This window comes from Phyllostomus hastatus, unplaced genomic scaffold (assembly GCF_019186645.2).
Source record: "Phyllostomus hastatus isolate PE091 unplaced genomic scaffold, TTU_PhHast_1.1 phas_contig_348, whole genome shotgun sequence".
Lineage (NCBI taxonomy): Eukaryota > Metazoa > Chordata > Mammalia > Chiroptera > Phyllostomidae > Phyllostomus > Phyllostomus hastatus.
In genome coordinates this window covers 5,541,849-5,565,237 of record NW_025333860.1, presented here as the reverse complement: position 1 = coordinate 5,565,237, position 23,389 = coordinate 5,541,849, and the positions used below count along the sequence as shown (strand labels likewise).

General features: G+C 36.3%; 1 pseudogene; it reads left to right on the top strand.

Annotated features, from left to right (window-relative positions):
• Positions 1 to 16,063: 16,063 nt before the first annotated feature.
• Positions 16,064 to 16,478, top strand: LOC123820510 (annotated as a pseudogene).
• The last annotated feature ends 6,911 nt before the right edge of the window (positions 16,479 to 23,389 follow it).

Genomic DNA, 23,389 nt, shown 5'->3' with positions numbered 1-23,389 from the left:
AGAAAGAAATTGAGGAAGATACAGATAAATGAAAGCATAGATCCTGTTTAAGTTTTGGAAGAATTAATATCATTAAAATGTCCATACTATCCAAAGCAATCTATAGATTCAATGGAATCCCTATTAAAACACCAATGACACATTCACAGGTTTAGAACAAATACTCCAAAAATTCATATGGAACCAAAACCACCCAAAATAGCATCAGCAATCTTGAGAAAGATGAATAACATTGGTGGGATCACAATACATAATATAAAACTATACTACAAGGCCACTGATATCAAAAAAGCCTGGTACTAGCATAAGAACAGACAGAGATCAATGGGACAAAATAGAGAGCCCAGAAACAAACTCATGTCTCTATGGTCAGTTAATATTTGACAAGGGGTGCTTGAACACATAATGGAGTAAAAATAGACTCTTTTATAAATGGTGTTGGAAGATCTGTACTGTTACATGCAAAAAAAAAATTGAAAATAGACCACCAACTGACACCATACATCAAAAGAAACTCAAAATGGTTAGGAGACTATATATAAGTTTAAGTTTTAATAGAAAACATAGGCAGTGAAATTTCAGATATCTCATGTAGAAATATTTTTGCCAATGCATGTCCTAAGGCAAGGGAAATAAAGGACAAAATAAACAAATGGAACTACATCAAGTTAAAAATCTGCAAGCTAAAGAAACCATCATCAAAATAAAAATGGAATCAACTGTATGGGCGAATATTTTGCCATACACCACAAAAGGGTTTAATCTCCAAAATATATAAAGACAAATGACTTGACACCAGGAAAACAAACAGACCAATTAAAAAATGGGCAAATTACCTGAATAGACACTTCTCCAAGGAAGACATACAGATGACCCATAGACATATGAAAAGATGCCCAACATGACCACCCATCAGAGAGATGCAAATTAAAACCACAATGAGATATCACCTCACACCTATCAGAATGGCTATCATTAATAAATCAACAAACAGCAAGTGCTGCAGAGGATGTATAGAAAATGGAACCCCCAGTGTACTGTTGGTGGGAATGAAGACTGGTACAGCCACTGAGAATTTTTGCAAAAACTTAAAAATGGACCTGCCTTTTGACCCAGCAATTCTGCTGCATGGAATATATTCTAGGAATCCCAAAACACCTATTCAAAAGAACCTATACACCACTGTGCTCATAGCAGTGCTAGTTACAGTACCCAAGTGCTAGAAACAGCCTATGTGCCTATCAGTAAATAAAAAAACTGTGGTACATTTACACAATGAAATACTGTGCAGGAGAAAAAAAGAAGGAACTCCTAACTTTTGTGACAGCATGGATAGAACTAGAGATTTTTATACTAAGTGAAATAAGCCAGTCAGTGAAAGACATATCATATGACCTCATTTATAAGAGGAATCTAATTAGCAACAACAACAACAACAAACTCATGAGTAAAGTAGAACCAGAGAAATAGAAACATGGAACAGACTGACAGCAGCCAGAAGGGCTTGGGGAGGGGGTTATGGGAAGAAGAGAAAGGAACTAGTCCAAAAACATGTATGAGTAACTCATAAACATGGACAAAAGTGAGGGGATTGACTGTGGGAGTGAAGGGGTGGGCTGGGAAGAGGAGGGCAGAGGAGAAAATTGGACAACTGTAGTAGAATTACAATAGAAAATTTTTAAAAAATGAATAAATAAAATGTTCTAAAATAAAGAAAAGTATTTATTAGAATCTTACCTTATAACACATTATGTCAGACATTGTAGAAAAGAGCTCTTACTTCATAACAGAACATTATGTCAGATATTGTATGGATTCCTGCCCACAGAATATTTTAGTATATATTGGAGAACCACAGCACATATCAGGAAGACTCAGATGGTCAGTTTTATTAGTCAAGAGTTATGTAAGTACCAAGATAATGTCAAGTGAAACTGTGGTCCTTATCAAGTGGAATTGATCATAAAATCTTTCCAGAGAGAATTAGTTTTTCACCCTGACTGGTGTGACTCAGCAGATTGTATGTCAGCCTGAAAACCAAAGGATCACCAGTTCGATTCCCAGTCAAGACACATTCCTGGGTTGTGGGCCAGGTCTCCAGTCGGGTGCATGTGAGAGACAACCACACATTAATGTGTCTCTCACTCTCTCTTTCTCCCTCCATACTTCTCTTTAAAAAACAAAATTAAATAAAATATAAATTTTAATTATAAATATAATAATAAAATATAAATTATAAATAAAATATTTTAAAAATAAAATTAATTCTAAGCCAGATTTTGAAATAATTAATAATTACTTAATTTAAAGGAGAAGGATTAAATAGACTAACAAGAAGGAAATTAAATATCACTCAATAAATACTGAAGAGGCAAATATTGAAGGCCTTCTATGTCCAAAACACTATGCTCAGAACTTGTTTGACAGGCAAAGACTGAAACATTGTACCTGCCTTTGTGATCTCTCCATATAGTGATAAAGACCTAGAGGCAAAAAACAATAGCATATACATAAAATATTCAGAGAATGGAAAGACTTGTTTGCCTGCATCAAAGACTCCACATAGAAGAATAAAAATTAATTAATTATGAAAAAGGCATTAGTGTATTATCAGTTGACGCATGATCATAAAAGCATATGCATCAGCTAGAAATAGTTTCACTCCTGAGAGCTGTGAATCAGAAACTCCAAAATATCAACATCCTCGGTTTTCTCTTTCTGCTCTATGATATATAGTGTGAAACTCTAGAACTCATAATCACAATATTTTTCAGCCAACAGGTATTGAGACTGTATTCCAGGCCAATAGAAAGAGAAGGAAGAAGAGGTGACTTTGCTATTTTCCCTTCCCTTTTGAGGAGCTTTTATTACAAACTCATCTTATGACTTGCAGTTATATCTTTTTGAACCACATTGTGCTGTAAACTACAAGGGAGGCTGTTCTTGTGGTTTTTCACTAGTCATATTACCATTCCCAACAAATCACTTATGCTGTAAAGAAAATGAGAATGAATATGGGATGGGCAACCAGCACTCTTTACCAGAGTGGGATTGAGATGTACTTTTTGGAAAGCACTGGATGTGAGCAGGAAAGGACTGAAGAAAGACTATAAAAACAATAATTGAATTGGGAGGGAGGTGGGGAAGGATGGGTGGGTGGGCTGGGATGGGAGTAAAGGACAGAAAACTGTACTTGAACAATGATTAAAATAAAATTAAAAAGACAATAATTAACAGAAATTATGTTAGTAATTATGTAAAATAAGTTTTTTAAAGGTTGTATGCAAGATTAATTTTAGGTTATTGAATTAAAGAACAGAAATATCTTCAATTCAAATAGATAAACACTGGAAATGGTAAACCTAAGATTACCTGAGGAAATAATCCTCAATTTTGTTAATGAAAAATATAAAAGCATCAAAGTATTGCATGCATGTATGCAACAGAAACAGAGAGACATGAATGGATGAAGATGATGTAGTAAATATGTACAATGGTTGGATAAAGATGATTGGATAAAGAACATATGTCACATGTATGATAGAATACTTAGCCATGAGAAAAGATATAATACTGCCATTTGTGACAACATGGACATATCCTGAGAATATCATGCTAAGCAAAATAAGTCAGACAGAAAAAGTTAATAATCATATGATTCACTCGTATGTAGAATATAAAACTGAAAACAACAAATGAACAAGCAAGCAACACAGACAGTACTATGGTGGTTACCAGATGGAAGAGGGTAGACAGGTGGAAAAGGATAAAGGGAATCAAATATATGGTGGTGGAAGAAGATTTGACCTTGAGTGGTGGACACACAATGAAATATACAGATGATGTATCATAGAATTGTATGCATGAAACCTATATAATCTTATTAATCAATGTCACCCCAATAAATTTAATTTAAAAAAACAAAAAGAAGTTTGTAAGCTGTAAAAAACAATCAGACTATGCCACTCACATGCTTAGAACAGTTGAATAGCTTTCTATTGCAATTAGAATTAAAGCCTTCAGATTCTGTATTAGGTCTACCTGTATAGCCATATAAGATCTGAAACTTCAGTACTTTTCTACTCATTTTCTCCACATTGACACACATTTCTGTAGTATATTAAGATCATTCCTACCACAGTATATTTACACTTACTATTTCCCCTTTTTGCAATACTTTCCTTTTGATAATTACATCCATATATCTGGCTCCTTATTGTTTGGGTCTCAGATGTTTTTAGAGTCCAGCTTATCTAAAGTGGTCTCCTTTTACTCCGGCATAATCCCTGTTTCATTTTCTTCATTGTAATTTTCACTATCTAAAATACATATCTTATTATTTAGTGTATATTATGTCTGTTCAGTAGAATATCAGCTGCATAAGACAGGCACTGAACTTAGAACAGCTCTTGCTTCAAAATAAGTACTCAGTAAACACTTGTAGAATGAGTATGCTATTGGAATGGCTATTGGAAAATGTGCACAGCGTTATCTATGAAATGAGTCATGTTTTGGATTAACTGATGAGAACCAAGGAGGAATATAAGTACCTTCTATACCCTCCTAAAGTAGAAAAACTAATGCTTAGAAGAAAATAAAAAATTAGTTATAGGCTATACTGGGACATTCATCTGTAGTATACAACAGAGAGAAATAAAATGACTCAGGTTTGGAATTTTAAAAAGAATAAAATGATCAGGGACTGTAGAGTATAGTAAAGCGACTATACAACCAAATTTACTCGGGACAGTCCCATTTTATATCTGTTGTCTCAACGTAATCATTAACTATGCTACTTTTCACTTTACAAATACTCCTCAGATTAAAAAATATATATAATCAACCTAATTCTAGGATACTTAACAGCTATCCATGGAGTTCCTACAAGCCAGTGAAGAATACATGGAGATTCCCTAGTAGTTTTGTACCATGTTACTTGCTCCTCTGCAATGCAGAACAACATACACTGTTTTCCAAAGGCACAGGTCTCAAAAGGATCGACATGGACTTTTCCACCAGCTGCCTCAGTGACTCTGCAATAAGCAGTCGTGAAAGGAATTCAGCCTAAGCTCCTGTGAAAGTATTTGGCATAAAGGAATTAACACTGCTACTTCTGATGCAAGAACAGCATGTACTTCACTGAATCATCAACTCAAACCAAAGATGGAAGGAGTCCCAGAATGCCAGCTGGGCTAGGTTCCTGCTTTAGGAAGCTAAATATGAAAACTCGATCTGGTCTCTAAGGGCATTTCTTTTAATATACAGCTAGAATTGGCCATGTGAAGACCAAATGACATGAACAAACCATATAACTGTATGGCATCTCTTCTACTAAATTTATAGATATGAATCTAATCATTTTTATTTAAATTTTCATAGATTTTTTCCAAGTTTAGAGAGAGATTATTTTAAGTAGATTTCACAGGTTTTTTTCTGATAAACTTTGTTATAATATTTTGTTATTAGCAGAATTATTGTTGTAGGTAAGTACAGGTATTGCTTGGTGCCTTATATATATCAATTAGTCTAGGAAACAGATCCTATTACTATTCCTGTTTTATAGATGAGACACATGGATGCTGGTGAGGTTAAACAAGTTACCAAAAAATACCTAAATAATGAATCCAAACCAAGGCCTACAATCTACAGAGTGCTAAATCACTGAGCTCTGCTGTTAAGAACTATAGTAACAGGAATGCATAGAGAAGGAAAATTTTTCAGCTTTGAAATCCAAAATAAAATTTAAAATTCCAAAACATCTTTTAAAACTATTTTCAAGTTTTAAAGTATCAATAAGTTTAAAACCATGGCTCTAAGGGAAAGAGAGCGTTTTTTTAAAAAAATTTCTATTTAATGTCTTGACTTTCCAAGGGACAGGCCTGCCAGTTTGGCCACAGAGATTAATATAAGGGACAAGGGAATGAAAAATAAATCTTTCCCTTCTGGAAAAAGTAGATTGTAATGAAGAAGGAAGACAAAGCAAGATAGTGGAGGTAGTCAGATAAAAATTTTCCTCTTTCTTTTTTAAGCAAGAGTTCAAGTATTAGATGAACTGAGAAAAGCATATTAATTTTTTTTAAAAATATTATGCTCTTTAAAATATCAGCATACAAAATACTAAAATATAGGTTCTATGGATGTCATCAGCCATCCAGCCTCTCTGGAGTTTGTACCCAACATCCCATCTGGGAAATCCACAACAAAGAAAAAAAAATGGTAGAACTGCATGGAAATAGAGAAGAATCATTCTCAGCTACTGCATAGCATGAAAAGTACTCAGGATTTCCCATAACTTTTTGATGGCCAAAAAAAAAAAAAAAACCCTGTTGAATTTATATTTAGATATATGCAAGCAGGGCTATGTGGAGAGATTCAAAATAACCCTATAATGTAGACCAGGAACTGCCTGGAGGATGTGACACAGAACTGGACAGGTCTACATCATTAGCAAACCTGATGTGGGACTGTGGCTCAGCCATGAAGAAATAGTAGGTCTTGATCAAGCCAAGAGACCTGATCATGAGTTATAGCAGTGGCAGGATTCAGTAACATAGGCTTAAGGAATGCCCAAGAATGGCCCCATTTGGGCTCTTAGCAGGCCCTAGTCCAGAGGAAAGCTTAGACAAACCATTCCCAGTTGATCCAGAGGAGATTCAGAGAACTCCTAGACAGGAGGCCTTAACTACAGCCGTTCTAATAATCCTAGGCTCCAACATCAGAAGAAAAGTTTTACTAAGAGATCAGTAAAAATGAGCATCTACCTGAAACAAAAAGTCAGAAATAAAGCACACACTTAAAAAAAAAAAACTAATTAAAGCACTGGAATTGATGAAGTTCATAGATTTGAATAATATAAAACATTTTTAAAAAATTTTGTTCAATACCCAGCAAAGATAAGATGATAGCACAGAAAAATTAGATCAGTTCTAAAAAGAGAAACATTTTAAAGACTCTACATTTTCCAGCATACATGAATGTAGTAAAATGAAATTCAAAATTTATGTTGAAAATACAATTTGGCAAAATTTGTGTAATGCAACCAAAGCAGTGCTTAGAGGAAAATTTATAGTGCTGACTGTATGTATTATAAGAGAATTAAAATAAAAAAAACCAACAATCTAAGCTTCCACTTAAGGAAACTAAAATTTTTAAAAAGTAAAATAAATCTAAAGCAAGTAGAAGAAAGTAATGAAAATTAAGAGCATAAATAAATAAAACTGAAGACAGAAAAATGATACAGAAAATCAATAAAATAAAAAATTGGTTCTTTGAAAATATGAATAGAGTATAATTTTCTCAACTTGATAAAAGACTTTTTTTAAGCTACAGCTAACATTATACTTAATGGTCAGAAATTAGCTTCTTTCATACAAATATGGGGAGCATGACAAAATTGTTCCCTCTCACCATTCCTTCCTACTCAACATCATACTGGAAGTCCAAGGTAATGCAATAAGACAAGAAAAGGAAATGAGAAGTATACACATTGAGAAGGAAGAAATAAAACTGTCTTTGTTCACAGAAAACATGATTGTCAAGAAAATTTCAAAAAAACTACTAGTACTAATAAGACATTATAGCAAAGTTGCAGGATAAAAAACTAATATCCAAAAGTCAGTTGCTTTCTTATGTACCAGCAATGACCAATTGAAATTTAAAATTAAAAACACACATCACTTTTATTAGCACCCCCCGCAAAAGTACAGGTCTAAAACTTTGTAAAATGTATAAAATCTGTATGATGAACTCTACAAAATGCTGTTGAGAGAAATAAAAGATCTGAATAAATTGAGAGATGTTTCAACTTCATGCATAGGAAGACTCAGTATTGTCAAGATCACAGTTCTTCCTCACTTGATCTATAAATTCAACACAATCTCAGTCAAAACCCCGGAAAATCATATTATATTATTTTGTAAGGCAAAAGACCTAGAATAGCCAATGAAGAAAACAATTCAGAGGATTCACATTATCTGAATTCAAGACTTACTATACAGCTACCATGACTAAAATATCACAATATTGGTGAACGAATAGCTAAATTGATAAACATAGTACACTAGAGAGCACATAAATAGACCCACACAAATCTAATCAACAATTACTTGACAAAGGAACAAAGACAATTTAATCAAGAAAAGATGGTGTGCCCTGGCTGGGTGTCCATACACTAAAAGGTTGAGGGTATGATTCCCTGTCCAGGAACATACCTAGGTGGTAGGTTTAATCCCCAGTCAGGTCTCGAATATGGGAGGCAACTGATGTATGTTTCTCACATCGATGTCTCTCTTTCTTTAAATCAATAAACATATCCTCAGGTGAAGATTGAAAAAGAAAAAAGAAAAAAGAAAGGATGGCTTGGGTGATCACTTTATAAGTAATATAAATGTTTAATGACTATGTTGATGTTGTAGAACTGACACTGCATAATATTATATGTCAACTATAATTGAAAAATTTAAAGAAATTTTAAAAGAGAAAAGATGTTTTCCATAAATGGTGGTGGAAGAACTAGATACTCATATTTTAAAAATCAATCTAGACTCAGACCTCACACATTTTACAAAAATTAACTCAAAATGGATCATAGACCCAAATGGAAAATTATAAAACTCCTAAAAGAAAACACAAGAGAAAATATAGGTGACCTTATATTTGGTGATAGCTTGGTAGATTTAACATCAAAAGCATGACCATGAAGAAAAAAATGATAAGCTGAACTTCATTAAAATTAAAAACTTATGTTCTGCAAAAGACACTGCTAATATAATGAAAAATGAAGCCAAAGATTGAGAGAAAAATTATTCACAAAACTCACATTTGGTAAATAATTTATACCCAAAATATAGAAAAATGCCTAAAACTGAACAATAATAAAATAAGCTACTGAATAAAGCAGACAGCTCACCAGTTAAGACAGCAGAGAACAAATAAGCATTTTAGCATTAGGAAATTGTAAATTAAAACCATGAAATACAAAATATACCTATTAAAATGACTAAAATTGACTTGAACAAAGATTAAAATTAAAAAAAAAATTTTTAAATGACTAAAATTCAAAACATTGAAAAAAACAAATGCTGGTTAGTATGTGGACCAACCAGCACTCTTATTTATTGTTGGTGGACATACATAATGATAGAACCATTTTGAAAGATGGCAGTTTCTTACAAAATTACATTTAGGCCTACCATAAAATTCAGCAATCATACTTCCAGGTATTTATACAAATTATTTGAAAACTTACATACAAACAAAAATCTGCATATATAGATATCAAATTTATTCATAATTTTCAAAAAATTGGGAGCAAACAATATATCCTTCAATAGATATACCTATCCAATAGATGAATGGATAAACTATGATCCATCCATGTAACAGAATATTATTTAGTACTAGAAATAAATTAGCTATCTAGCTATGAAAATGTATTGAGGAATTTTAAATGCATATTCAGAAGTAGAAGAAGCCAATCTGTAAAGCCTACATTCATGACTCCAATTTTATAACATTTTGGAAAAGATAAAACTATGGGGACAATAAAAAGATCAGTAGTTATCAAAGGAATGTTGGGAACTGCCCTGCCTGGTATCAGAAGCTGTAACCCCCGCCTAGACTAAGGATAAGGGAACACCCTTGGAACCGTAAGCCAGCAAGGAGACAAAAGCTATTCTCCCTGGCAGGAATGCTGCTTTTGCTTCTTCATTCATAACTGAACGCCAAAGCTTGGTCAGTTAGCCAAAGACAGGTAAGATTCCCCAAGGGGGGAATGATCTAAGATAGGCACGATCACGTGGGAGGCCCCCCACAGAAGGACTTTGGGGGTACAGCAAAAGGGGGTGATGGACCCTCACTCCTCGGCTTTGACATAGCCTGAGTTCTCATCGTCTGGGAAAAATCTCCTTATCTCTTGGTTGCCTTAGTTCCCTTGCTCCACCTAAGCCTGAAACAATGACAGGGTGGTGCCCCCAGTGCTGGAAAGGGCGGATTTCCCGGGTGATCAGGCCTAAGAAAGAACATGTAAATTACTGTGAAACCTCCTTTGTTTAGAATGCTCTCAGCTGAATGAGAAGGGTCCAAGGAGGAAGTTAGTTTGTTCCTCAAAGTCTTACAGTTCTTTGACCCTGACTCAAAATAGACCCGCAGAGTTCCTTGTTATCTATTGTTCCTTACTTCCTTGTAATGAGTACTGTACTTTACCTGAATTATTATGCAAAACAAGCCCAATGAAAGCAGATTTGGACGGTAAATCTGCGCGCTCCCCACTAGAGGGGGTGGCCATTCCATCCCTACTTCTCCACAGAAACTAGTCTGTCTCTGTGCATGTTTTTTCTTGCATTTCGTCGAGCCATCCACAGCGTTCCGTGATCACTGCTGGCTGGTGACCCAAGCATTAAAGGAAGGTAGGCAGAGGTGAATGAGTGAAGCACAGAGCATTTTTTAAAGTGAAACTATTCTATATAAAACTGTAATGGTGGAGCACTGGCTGGGTGGCTCAGTTGGTTAAAACATTGTCCTCTAGACTAGAAGGCTGCAGGTTTGATTCCTGGTCAGGGTACATGCCCAGGTTGCGGGTTTACTCTTTGTGTCATACAGTTCTATGGATTCATCCCTGGTGGAGGCGCATAAGAGAAGGCAATCAGTCCATGTTCCTCTCTCACATGGATGTTTCTCTCTATCTCTTCTCTCTATCCCTCTCTTTCTCACTAAAAACAATGAAAAAAATGTTTTCAGTGAGGATTAAAAACACACACAAACAGCTACAATTGTAGATACATGACATTACGAATTTTTTAAATCCATAGAACTGTACGACACAAAGAGTAAACCCTAATGCAAACTATAGATTTTAGTCAGTAATAAAGTATCAATATTGATATATCAGTTTTAACCACTGTACCATGTTAATGCAAGATGTAAAAAGGACACTGGGAGTGGGGGATGGACAGAGATAATGGTGTATATGGCACTCTATACTTTCTGTTCAACTTTAGTGCAACCTTTAAAAGAAACAAGTAAGAGCCCTGACTGCTGTAGCTCAGTGTGTTTGTTACAGGGTGCAGCCCAGAGGGGGGACCCCAAATAGGCATTTGAAATGGGGTCCAGAACTTAAGGTGTCCAGGAGATTTTAAGATGTCTCCACCCCCCACCCAGGATGTGGGTTGGGGGAAGGGACAAATGGAGCAGGGCCATTGAGACCTGTTTTGCATAGCAACAACCTTGAAGCTAAGCTCTGGCGTGGTCATTTAACATATCTATAGCCTTTGGCTGGTTGCATGGATATGTTAAATAGCTGTGATCATCTCTGAGCCAGGGGAATGGAAGTAACTTCCCCACCAAGACGTGACTGGGGGCAGATCCCCCAAGCTACAGCGCCTGTGTCGGAGCTCGGAGAACATTGGCTCCAGGACATGGGGCCACACTTGCCCAGACTCATGATGGCAGCCCAGTAAAGCTGGAAGGATATGAATTCTGGCATGTGAAGCCGAGTGTGGGAGGAGTCGGAAATGAGGCTGCAGAGGAAGATTGGCCACGGGGATTTAAAACCCAGACTTGGCGGCCATTGAGGAGAGAACCATGTGGCTTTAGCAGAGTGAGGACTCTCCCTTCCCGCAGCCCTGAAGGAGAACCATGTGGCTGTGGAGGTGTAGAGAGGATCACGGCCATTGTAGAGAGAGCCACACAGCTTTAGCAGAGTGAAGACTCCCGCATCCCAGAGAGGGAGAACCATGCGGCTTTAGCAGAATGGGGAGGACCTAGCCATTGGGGGAGAATCGTGCTGCTTTAGGAGAGAGAACCATGAGGCCTTGACAGAGTGGAGACTCCCGCAGCTTTAGAAGGGGGAACCACCACCTGGTTTCAGCAGAGATCCCAGAGACTCAGCCGAGGGTGCCGGGAACCCAGGGAGGTCTCCCAGTCGAGATGGAGTACTAACTGGGAATAACCAGAGGACTGCCTGAGCCATGGACTTCTATTTCCTTTCCTGAGATACGGTACTCTGGACTGGGCAAAGGGGGAAGGAAGGAAGAACTGTGTGTTTGTGGGTGTTTTTAGGGACTTTAGGATTTTTGATAAAGACATTAGGTCACTACTTGAAGTCTGTATAGCATTAAATAAACATTTCCTTTCCTTTTCACGAATCTCTGGCATTGAGAGACGTCTTTCCTCTGGCGGCGGACATAACGGACCTGGGGGCCTTTTAAATAATAGTATATTGTCCCAGGCTCCCCTTGTTCTGTTCTGTAACATGTTGAGCATTGTCCTACAAACTGAAGGGTCACCAGTTCGATTCCCAGTCAGGACACATGCCTGGGTTGCATGCCCAGTCCTCGGTTGGGGGCGGGCACTTGGGGGTGTGGGAAGGTAACTGATTGTTGTTTCTCTCCCTCTCTTTCTCCCTCCCTTCCCCTTTCTCTAAAAATAAGTAAATAAAATCTTTAAAAAATAAAGTAGATATGTTCCTGACTATGTATGTTTATAAGATTTCTATGGTGGCTGAGATAGTGAATGTTATAAAAATAATCCTATTTCAGAATTTGTCAGAAATATGATGATCTCAGGGACCTTAACTTGAACAAGTTTATATCAATATAGATAAAGACAGAGATATTGATATTTAGAGACAAAGATAGGAAGAGGATTATAAACTTCTCCCAAAGATAATGAAATCATTACATATGAAATGTCAAACATAGGCCAAGAACAAGAGTACCTTGATAATAGCTTTGGTATATGACCATGAAATCATCATGTGTGAATCAGTAACAATGAACAACAGATTTATTTCCAAGGACTTCAGATATTGACATTGAGGATCAAAATATAAAATTTCTACAAGTAAACATTTAAGAAAATAGAAGATATGAGTACAATGTTATTGACTGCTTTTTCACTTAACATATTTTTATGATCATTTTCCAACATCATTAAGTATTCTTTTAAAATATTATTTATTATTTAATGGCTTTACATATCCATATCAGAAATTATATAACCATCCCACTATTGTTGAATATATGGGTAATTTAATTTTTCAGTATTCTAAATACCTTTGTATTAAGTTTTGATTTTGCACATGAATATCTGTCAGAATTTCTATTTACAAAACTTGGAATTAGTTATAGTATTTTATTAACTTGCTATAGAATTTTATTAGCTTGTTATTAGCTTTGCACATTAAATACCACAGGCTAGGTGCCTTACCAACAGAAATATTGTCTCATAGTTGGGGTGGCTGGAAGTCCGAGAACAAAGTGTTAGAGGGTTGTTTTCTTCTGAGGGCTGAGAAGGAAATCAGTTCTAGAATTCTTTCCTTGGTTTGTAGATAGGCGGCTATCTTCTCCCTGCATCCTCACATAGTCTGTTATGTGTCAGTATTCAAATTTCCTTTTCTTCTTATGTCATCAGTTATATTGAATTAGGACTCACACCAAGGCCTTACATTGTCATATACAGTCACATTGTGAGATACTGGAGATTAGGACTTCAACATATAAATCTTTAAGGGTGCACAATTCAGCCCAAACAAATTTTTATGAATATGTTAAAGGTGTAAATACATTTAATCAAATAGCCTTCCATAAACTGTATTCCTATCCCGTCTCAGAGCAGTCATTTCCACAAGTATGGGAAGGACTCAAATGCAGAAAAGTTACTCCTATAGTATTCCTTTTAAGTAAATACATGCACAGTAATTCCAAGAAATTTCACTGCTTTGCAAATGGGGAAGACAATCTATATCACACAACTGCTCATTGTTTGGAGCATACTTGAGAATATAATTTATTTATTATATGTGTAATTTTGTAAGACTCTTGCAGAAACACTGTTTGAGTTACTTCTTCCTTCTGAGGGACATGGGTTATAATCACATTATCAAAATGTTTAATATTAATTTGTCTTAAAATAAAATATATATACCATACTAGTATGTTATGGCTTTTTACAGATGAGACATTTTAGATTTTCTCTAATGTTCTTTCTGCCATATTTCTAAATGCTACTTGCAATCAGGCAATAAACTGAAAGGCAACTAAAGAAGTCCAACACAGCTGCCAGAATAATCTTCCATAAATGTTGTTTGGATAACATCATTCCCTCTCTAAAAGCTACAGTGGCTTTCAACTTCTTTTTGTTCCAAATATGAATTTCTAAGTATTTGCTACAAGGTTTGGAAAAGTTTAAACCCACCTACCAAGGCTATTGTTTTCTTTCCCAGACAATTCACAGTCAAATTTTCCATTCTATCAAGGAACTAATTAACTTCCAGAAAGTATGTGTCTCACTCTTTTGGTTGACTTTTGGCTCAGCTATTGCTATCAACCAAAACCCCTTTCCATAAGCTCAAATCCCTTTTTTCCACTAAAATTCTTTTATAAAACTTGCCTATAGAATGTCTTTTTTCTTTAACTAATTAATTTTGTTTCATCAAAACACTCCAACAAACTCCAGCATTGGGTGCAACTAGAAACATTTGCCCAGGTTTCATCTGCCTTTTCAAAAATGTAATCATTATTAAAGTCAAGTTGCTAGCTAGCTTGCTTTTGTAAATGTTAGGAACATTTTCCAGTGTTTGAATTATTTCATATTAACTGAAATTATTGTGATATACCCAACATATGTAGCTCAATATTTTTATTTTTTAAATGGTAAAATATTATATATTATTCTCAAACACTGTTGCTATGGTATAAATTTCTATAGTATTTTTAGATAAATTCTGCTATGTTTATCAAAAATAATTTTATAACACTTTTACTTCTGTGTAATAGTTGGTTCCTATAGATACATTAAATATATGTATAAAAACATATTTTTAAAGATGTTAGTCACAGCATTGTTTAACTTAAACAGTTATATAACCGAAAATTGATAGAACTTTATGCAACTATTTTAAAAAATATCTATTTAGAAGTCAGGTAGGTCTATGCATAGTGATAAGTGTACTCAATATACTGAGGCAAATAAATCTCATTATAAAACTGTGTATAGAAAATGATGTCATTTGTTCAAAATAATGCTAGTTCTTGCTCCTGCAAAGTAAGGTAATTTGAACTTCCCTTTTTCAAAGATATGTGAACATCTATTGTTCTTTTAATTTAAAATATAGAAAATGACCTGGTCTGTTCCTCTGGGTGAGCTGTGGGTGAGCTGATTGTGTGTGTTGGCGGGGCGGGGGGGGGGGGGGGGGGGTTAGAAGGTGAGGATGAGAATTGAGCAGAGAAGAAAATGGATGAGGAAAAAGTGCAAGAAGAGGAAGAAAGGAGGCAGAGAAACCAGAACAGGTAGGGAAGAAGAAAAATAACAGCAACAAAAAGAGCAAGAACAATAAGACTTACAAAAAAGAAGAAAGGATAAGAGAAGTTGAGTTCAAACACAAACAGAGGAAACTGGACTTAGGAGAGTGAGTCCTATTCAAATCTAGCTACCTCCATCAGTATTGTGCCATTTGTTCTATCAATACTCTCTTGGATAATATGGAATTTAATGGAAAATTATAGACTTGAATTCTGTTTCTAAAAAAGCTACAAAGCAAGAAAATTTTGATTAAAAATGGTACAAAGTAAACTTTGGAAGCAGCACATGTGTTATTTTGATAGTGAAGGTTTGAAAGTGAAGGTTTCATGAGTGCATTCCTATGTTAAAACTTTACAAACTCACAAGTATCCACAAATGAACCTAGAAAAAAAGAAAGACAATGAAAACAAAAACAGCAAGCAACTAGAATAGGAACAGAATCAGAGAAATGGACATCATGGGAAGGGATTTCAGTGGGGAGAGGAAGGGGAGGAATGGGAAAAAGGTACAGGGAAGAAGCAGCATAATTGGTAGGCATAAAATAGACAGGGAGAGGTCAAAAATGGTATAGGAAACAGAATTCAAAGAACTTATATGTGCAACCCATGGACATGAACTAAGGAGGGATGCTGGAGGGTTGTGGGTGCAGGGCAGAGGGGGAAAATTGGGAAAACTGTAATAGCATAATCAATAAAATATGCTAAAAAACAACTTTTTTTTTTAACTCAGCAGAGTGGGTGGTCCTTGTCAAAGAGCCAACAAGATGGTGGAAGTAGAGCAGAAGACATAGTAGACCCTCTACAAATTCACTTACTGGGTGTGAATCTCTACCAGCTGTTTGACTTGTCCTATGAGCAGCTAATGCAGCTCTAGAGCGCCAGGCCACTGCCGCAGGGGAACCAAGGCCTGCAGTGGAAGCAGCACTCACTGCTAAGGCGCTACAAGAAGGAAGCGCCACCTTCGGAGAAGCCTGCAGTGGTGAAGATGACACTGTGGGACATGATCATCCTGCCAGAGGTGGTGGGTAGTGTACAATGGGAAGATCTTCAACCAGGTGGAAATCAAGCCGGAGATATTGTCCACTACCTGGGTGAGTTCTCCATCACCTATAAGCCAGTAAAGCATGGCTGCGGGGCATCAGGGCCACCCAGTCCTCCCTCTTCATTCCTCTCAAGTAGCCAAAAAAGCACAGACTTACTTAAAAAAGAAGAAGAAGAGAAATTACTAAATCAATCACATAAAATATGTTCAGTTTACTGTATATTAATTATAACTTGATAAAGCTGTTTTTAATTCCTAAAAAAATCCACGAATCTCCTGACCTGCACTGACTGGTAGGTGTTGAATGGGCTTTTGGCATAGCAGGGAACAATGAACAATGTACATCAAGTCTACACTTGATACACTATGTTCCACAGAAATGGCAGTTATTATTATAACATATGCAACAGACAAAAAGGCAAAAATATCTGTTCAGTAGGTATTTATCAGTTTGAGAACTATTTTGCCAAGAATCTTCCTGGTATTTTGCTGGAGTGAAATACCAAGTTCCTACCAGTTCCTTTCTGCCCTATCAGCACACTCACCGTGAAACCATTTTTCAGGGGAACAAGAACTTCCACTTGGGGGGTCTTATTCCAGATTGTTTTTTTCTCTGAACATCCTGGAACTCACACTGTAATTTTTTCAGTCTTTAGAGAGCAGGGCTAGCCAGGATAAGTAAATTCATAGGATTGTAGTACAAATAACACTAAAAAAATAAAAACCTTCTCTTGCGTGGGTATCATTAGAAAAGAGAATTCTAGGATTCAGGGAAGTCCATCATCATCCACAGTGAAGGTGGAAACACCACCGCAGTCGGAAACTCTTAAGCAGGCCTTACAGTTTTTCAAATCATACAGAAAAAATCCAATGAGAACAAACTACCTAAAGAAATTCCTCTAAAAATATTAGCTTGCAGTTTCTTGGACCAAAGACTTAGCAAAAAAGAGAAAGAAAATTTAAAAAATTAAACATGATGTGGAGACCAAGATACTTCACTGTTTCAGGATCTGGAAATTTAAAACCCTGAAAAAAGTAGTATAGTTGAGGCCTACACTAATGATAAAGCAGATATTTAAAAAATCCGTAACCTTTGGAAATTATATGCTGGCAGTGAATTAACAAACCAATCTGCCCTCAGGGTGAAACCTCATGTACTTTGTATCTTTTCAAGGGGATGTCTCTACTGCCTCCGAAATCTGTGGCTACAGTAGTCTCACCCACACCTTTGCCTCTACTTTGCTATCTGTTCCCAAAATGTCTCTATTCCATTCCCCCCATCAGGTCAGTCTATTTCTTCACCATCACTATTGTCCAGAACAGGATTATTAGAATCTCTCAACCTCACCTGGACTGTGGGAGACAACAGAGAGGAAATGGGTTAACATATAAAAATGTATGAGCTTTGCTAGGGCTTCCACCAAGATTGTGCCAACAGAAAGTCCATTTGTCAGAGAGAAGATAGCCATCATCACCAGTCTACCTGTTCCAGGGCCAAGGGCCTATCTTTAAGAAATTCAAAGTAGAAAATGTATTTAAACCAAGAAAAGACGAATCTCAAAGCCCATATCAGAGTGTCCCTGTGAGCCAGCAAAGGCAGCAAAACCATGATTAAACTATAAATTTTAAGCAGTGCAGAAGTCACTATGCACTGGGATCAACTCTAGATGAGGAGGAGGAAAGCGTGGTCCTGATGATGAAGCATTTCTTTACCATACAAACTGCACAGCACAGGTCAGAAAAACTGTGTCTCTGCTGAAGCAGAAGCAGAAGCAGAAATATTCTCAGGAAGTCATCTCACATCACAGCAATTGAGGCTCCCAGAAGCACCAGCGACAAACAAAAGAATGTAGTCTTTCTAACACTAATAGAATAGGATCCAACAGCCAAACAGAACAGGCAACAAACAAAAGAACTTCTTGAGCAATAAAAAGTTGGCCAGGAGCATGTAGAAACTTTAAAAGAGACTCTAAGAATATTAGGCACTAAGAAGGGAAGAAAGGGAGTCAGACCAGTTTCCTCAGACCACCTCAGCACCAGGCAGAGACCTCCACACACACGTGCCTCACACTAGAGATTCTGAAGGCTTCTAGCCATGTGCACTCCCATGCCCCCGAGTACTATATCACTCTCCTGACACCATTCAGTTTAGTTGGACTAATACAGTTGACTACATTAAAAACAAAGAAAACTTTACACCTTTTTCTTTTTTTGGTGGAAACGGCCTCTGCACACATGTATAATTATTAAAGAAAGAAATATGTTCAGATGTGCTGCTTGAAGAATGCACCAAGTTTTTAAAATAATACATCCAATAATTTGAGTAACTTCAATTTTTAATCTTTTTTTCTTTTAACACTTAAATGCTAAACACTTAAGATCAAGTTATTTTGGAGTAGTCTAATGGTACATAAACAAACTTTAAAGAATTTACATATATAACTTGACTAAATTAAATTTTTAATCACTTATAATTGTTTTCTTTGAACACTTTAAATGATAAATACTTTAGCAGATAAAGTATTTGGTGGAGTTAAATAATTTAATAAGAAATTTCAAAGGCATCCACAAAAATTTATGGGTGGGGAAGGAGCTCTATGCTAGTGGCTACTCACTACAGTTCTGAATAACCTATGTATGTGAACAGAAGACATGCTGTCTTTTAGAAAGACAATCTAACTTTCATACCCATTATTCTTTGCCTCACAGATTCTTAAGATTTTATTTATTTATTTTTGGAGAGAGGGGTAGGGAGAGAGAGAGGGAAACATCAATGTGTGGTTGCCTCTCATGCACCAGCTACTGGGGACCTAGCCTGCAACCCAGGTATGTGCTCTGACGGAATCAAACCAGCGATCTTTTGGTTCACAGTCCAGCACTCAGTCCACTCAGCCACACCAGCCAGGGCTCTTTGCCTCACAGATTATAAATTAGTTTTTGCATACTGCATGTATTTATCATTTCTTTCTATTTCTTGTGCATCTTCTCTCTCCTTTCTGGCCCCATTCTTTGTATTTCTTCATCCCTCTGTCTACATGTGCTCCAGGAAAAGCAATGTCTTATTACACAAGTGGAAACACAAAAATTGGCTTCAATATATACTTGGTTAATCAAAAGAACAAAAGAGTTTGTGGTACTTGTCTTAGAATGTGGGAAGAAGGAAGCAAAGAATACATGAGGTAAGAAGGAAGGAAAGAAGAGGTATGCTTAGAATATATTTTGTCTATGTACCTTTTTATATATCAACTACCGATATCTGCTAAAATAATTTATTTCTTTGGAAAAAATGGAGGGAATATAAAATTATAAGACCACATTGTTCATCCCAGAGTGCTAAATAAAAACATGCCAAAAAAAGAAAAACTACCTTAGACTATGTTTTACTTCATACCTCGTCATTGTGCTTTTTATAGAGATTTAGGAAAGCTGGCTGTTGGAGCATTTTTACACAAAAACAAGTTGCAAAACTAAGACATAAGTGGCTAGCCCCAAGAAGGTCATAATCTGACTGAGCAACAACAGACAAGTCATAATTCTGACTTGTCTTCAGTCAAGAATGTATAAAGAACTTCTTTTGGAAAAATCTTGTCAGTGTTGATTACTTTAAAAAGAGAAATAACAAAAGAGAGAAAAATATTGAGATGTCAGAATTTCACAGGGCATGTGCCATCTAAGCCTTTTTTGTGTTAAAAAATGTTTCACTAACTTATGTGAAAATACCATTGTAGCAACAGACAATAGTATCAGTTTCCTCTAGTGCAAACAAAGATTTTATGATTTTGGGGAACCTCCCTGCCTAGTTTCAGAAGCTGTAACCCCCCCATTGCTAACCCTAAGTAAAAAGACCTTGGGACCATACACCACTAAGGAGAAAAAACTTACCCTCCCAGTAGGGGTGCAGCTTCTGCCCCCTTTACTTCACCCTGCTTGGCCCTGGGCTGATGACTGATTAGCCAATGATGGGTAAGATTCCTCAAGGGAGGGACAACATAAGACAGACATGGTCACGAAGGGACCATCAGGGAAAGACTTAGGGGACTATAGAAAAGGGGTAATGGACGCTCACCTCTGAGCTTTGTCTGAATCTTCATTCTATCTGTAAAAAGTCTCCTAATCTCTTGGCTGCCCGCACCCCCTACCTGACTTAAGCCTAAAACAATGCCAGAGGTGGGTGTGGCCCTATGCTGGAATGGGCAGTTTCCAGAGGCAATCAGGCCTAAGAAAGAATGCTTAAAATCCATTAAAGTCCTAGAGGAGAACGTAGGTAGGAAAATCTCAGATATTTCACGAAGAAACTTTTTTACTGACGTGTCCCCTAGAGCAAGGGACATAAAGAAAAGAATAAACAAATGGGACCTCATCAAAATTAAAAGCTTCTGCACAGCTAAAGAAAACAGTATCAAAATTAAAAGAGAACCAACTGTATGGGAAAACATATTTGCCAATGACACCTCAGACAAGGGTTTAATCTCCAAAATATATAGAGAACTTACAGGACTGCACTCTAAGAAGACAAGGAATCCAATTAAAATGGGCAAAGGACTTGAATGGACACTTCTCCAAGGAGGACATACAGAAAATCCAAAGACACATGAAACTATGTTCAATATCGCTAGCTATCAGAGAGATGCAAATTAAAACCACAATGAGATACCACTTCACACTAGATAGAACATCATAAACAAAGCAACAAACAAGAAGTGTTGGAGAGGCTGTGGAGAAAAGGGGACCCTAGTGCACTGCTGGTGGGACTGCAGACTGGTACAACCACTATGGAAAGCAGTATGGAACTTCCTCAGAAAACTAAAAATGGATCTGCCTTTTGACCCTGCAATTCCACTGCTGGACTCTATCCTAAGAATACTAAAACACCAATTCAAAAGAACCTATGCATCCCAATGTTCATAGCAGCACAATTTACAATAGCTAGATGCTGGAAGCAACCAAGATGCCCATCGGTAAATGAATGGATCAAAAAACTATGGTACATTTACACAATGGAATACTATGCAGCAGAAAGAAAGAAGGAGCTCCTACCCTTTGCAACAGCATGGATGGAGCTGGAAAACATTATGCTAAGCAAAACAAGCCAGGCAGTGAAAGACAAATACCATATGATCTCACCTTTAACAGGAACCTAAATAACAAAACAAAGAAACAAGCAAAAATATAACCAAAGACACTGAAATAGAGGACAGGCTGATGGTGACCAGAGGGGAGAGAAGAGGGAAATTAAGGGGACAGTGGGAAGGGTTCACAGGAACAAACTTAAAGGACACATGGTCATAGTCTAAGGGGAGGGTGGTAATGGGAGGGAAGTGGGGAGGGGTGGGAGGGGGAACTGGATTGGGAGTAAAAAAGAGAAAACTGTATTTGAACAATGATTAAAAAAATAAAAATAAATAAATAAATTTAAAAAAAAAGAATGCATAAAATCCTGTGAAACCTGCTTTGCTAAGAATACCCTCAATTTAAATGATAAGGGTCCAAGCATAAAATGTGTTTGTTTCCCAAGGTTTTATGGCCCTTTTGTGTCACTCTATCTATTGGACCCTGACTCAGAATAAGTCCTCATAGTTCTTTGAATGTTATCTATTGTTTGATCATTACTGCCTGACAATGACTCATGAGCATTATGTATACACCCCGTATTCCTATGCAAACTAAACCCAATAAAAGCCCATTGAGGAACAGGTTTAAGGCCCTTCTCCTTTAAGAGATTGGCCACCTTTCCTCCCCAAGCAGATCATGTCTTGGTAGACTTATTCTCATCTGCAGTGGCCAGGGGTAGGACAACATTTGATGTTATTCCTTCTCATTTTAAAGAAGTTATGAGCAAAAGAAGGAAGAGTGGTTCATGTTGTGGATAGTTGCAAAATAATTGTGTTATAAGTTAAATAAATACTGGGGATATATTATACAACATGATGACTATAGTTAATACTGCTGTGTGGTATATTTGAAAGTTACTAAAAGAGTAGATACTAAAAGTCCTCATCAAAAGGAAAAAATTATAACTGTACGAGGTAACAGATGTTAAGAAAACTTATTGTGGTTGTCATACCTTAAGTTATACTTTAACCTTAAGTCATACTTTAAGTTACACCTTAAACTTATATACCATGTTGCATGCCAACTATATCTCAATAAACCTGGAATTAAAAAAAATAGTAGTAATAACAAAAAATTCAGTGGTTTAACTTTTAACACATTTCAGGTGGGCACTTGCCTCAGATAATTGAATGTTATTTTTTCAGAGGCTAGTGTTTCTCTCATTCACCAACATAATAAGTTTCCAAACATCATCTTCTTGAAGTGAATGAGATTGGACTTTTCTTGACCTTCCTCATCCCATACACTGATATTCCAAGTGGCATATATTGCCACCCAATGAAAGTTCATGGGTACACTTTCCTCTCATTCCTAAATCTGACACTGATAAGGCTGTGGGTTTGTTGACTTCTAGAATGTTGTTTTAATTTTATCAGTGCTTTCTAAGATTAACCAAAAAGTTTTATTTCCCCTAATTAAGACTTTAAACTAGAAATCAAGACTTCCAGAGCAACAGCCTCTACCAGGATTATTAAGTAAATTCCATAAGTTATGCCATGTCTTCTTTTTCTACATTCCTGATTCTGACATTTAAAATTCCCTAATTCACTTTTTGTTTATAAATTTTTTACAGTTTATTATTTTCAGTACCCTATTTAAATCTTCCCAATCTTCCAAAAAGATAGTTAAATAGTAGCATTTACCTTTTGTTAAAAGTTTAAAATTTGTTTCCAGTTTTATTGAGAAAGTAATTGACATATGTCACTGTTTAAGATTAAAGTGTGCAGTATGATGGTTTGATTTACATATATTGCGAAATGACTACCACAATAGGTTTAGTTAACATGTACTATTTCATATAGACACAATAAATAAAAAACAAGAAAATCTCTTTGTGATGAGAACTCATAGGATCTACTCTCTTAACAACTTTTATATATATATATATATATCACACAGCAGTGTTAACTAGAGTTGTCATGTTGTACATCATGTC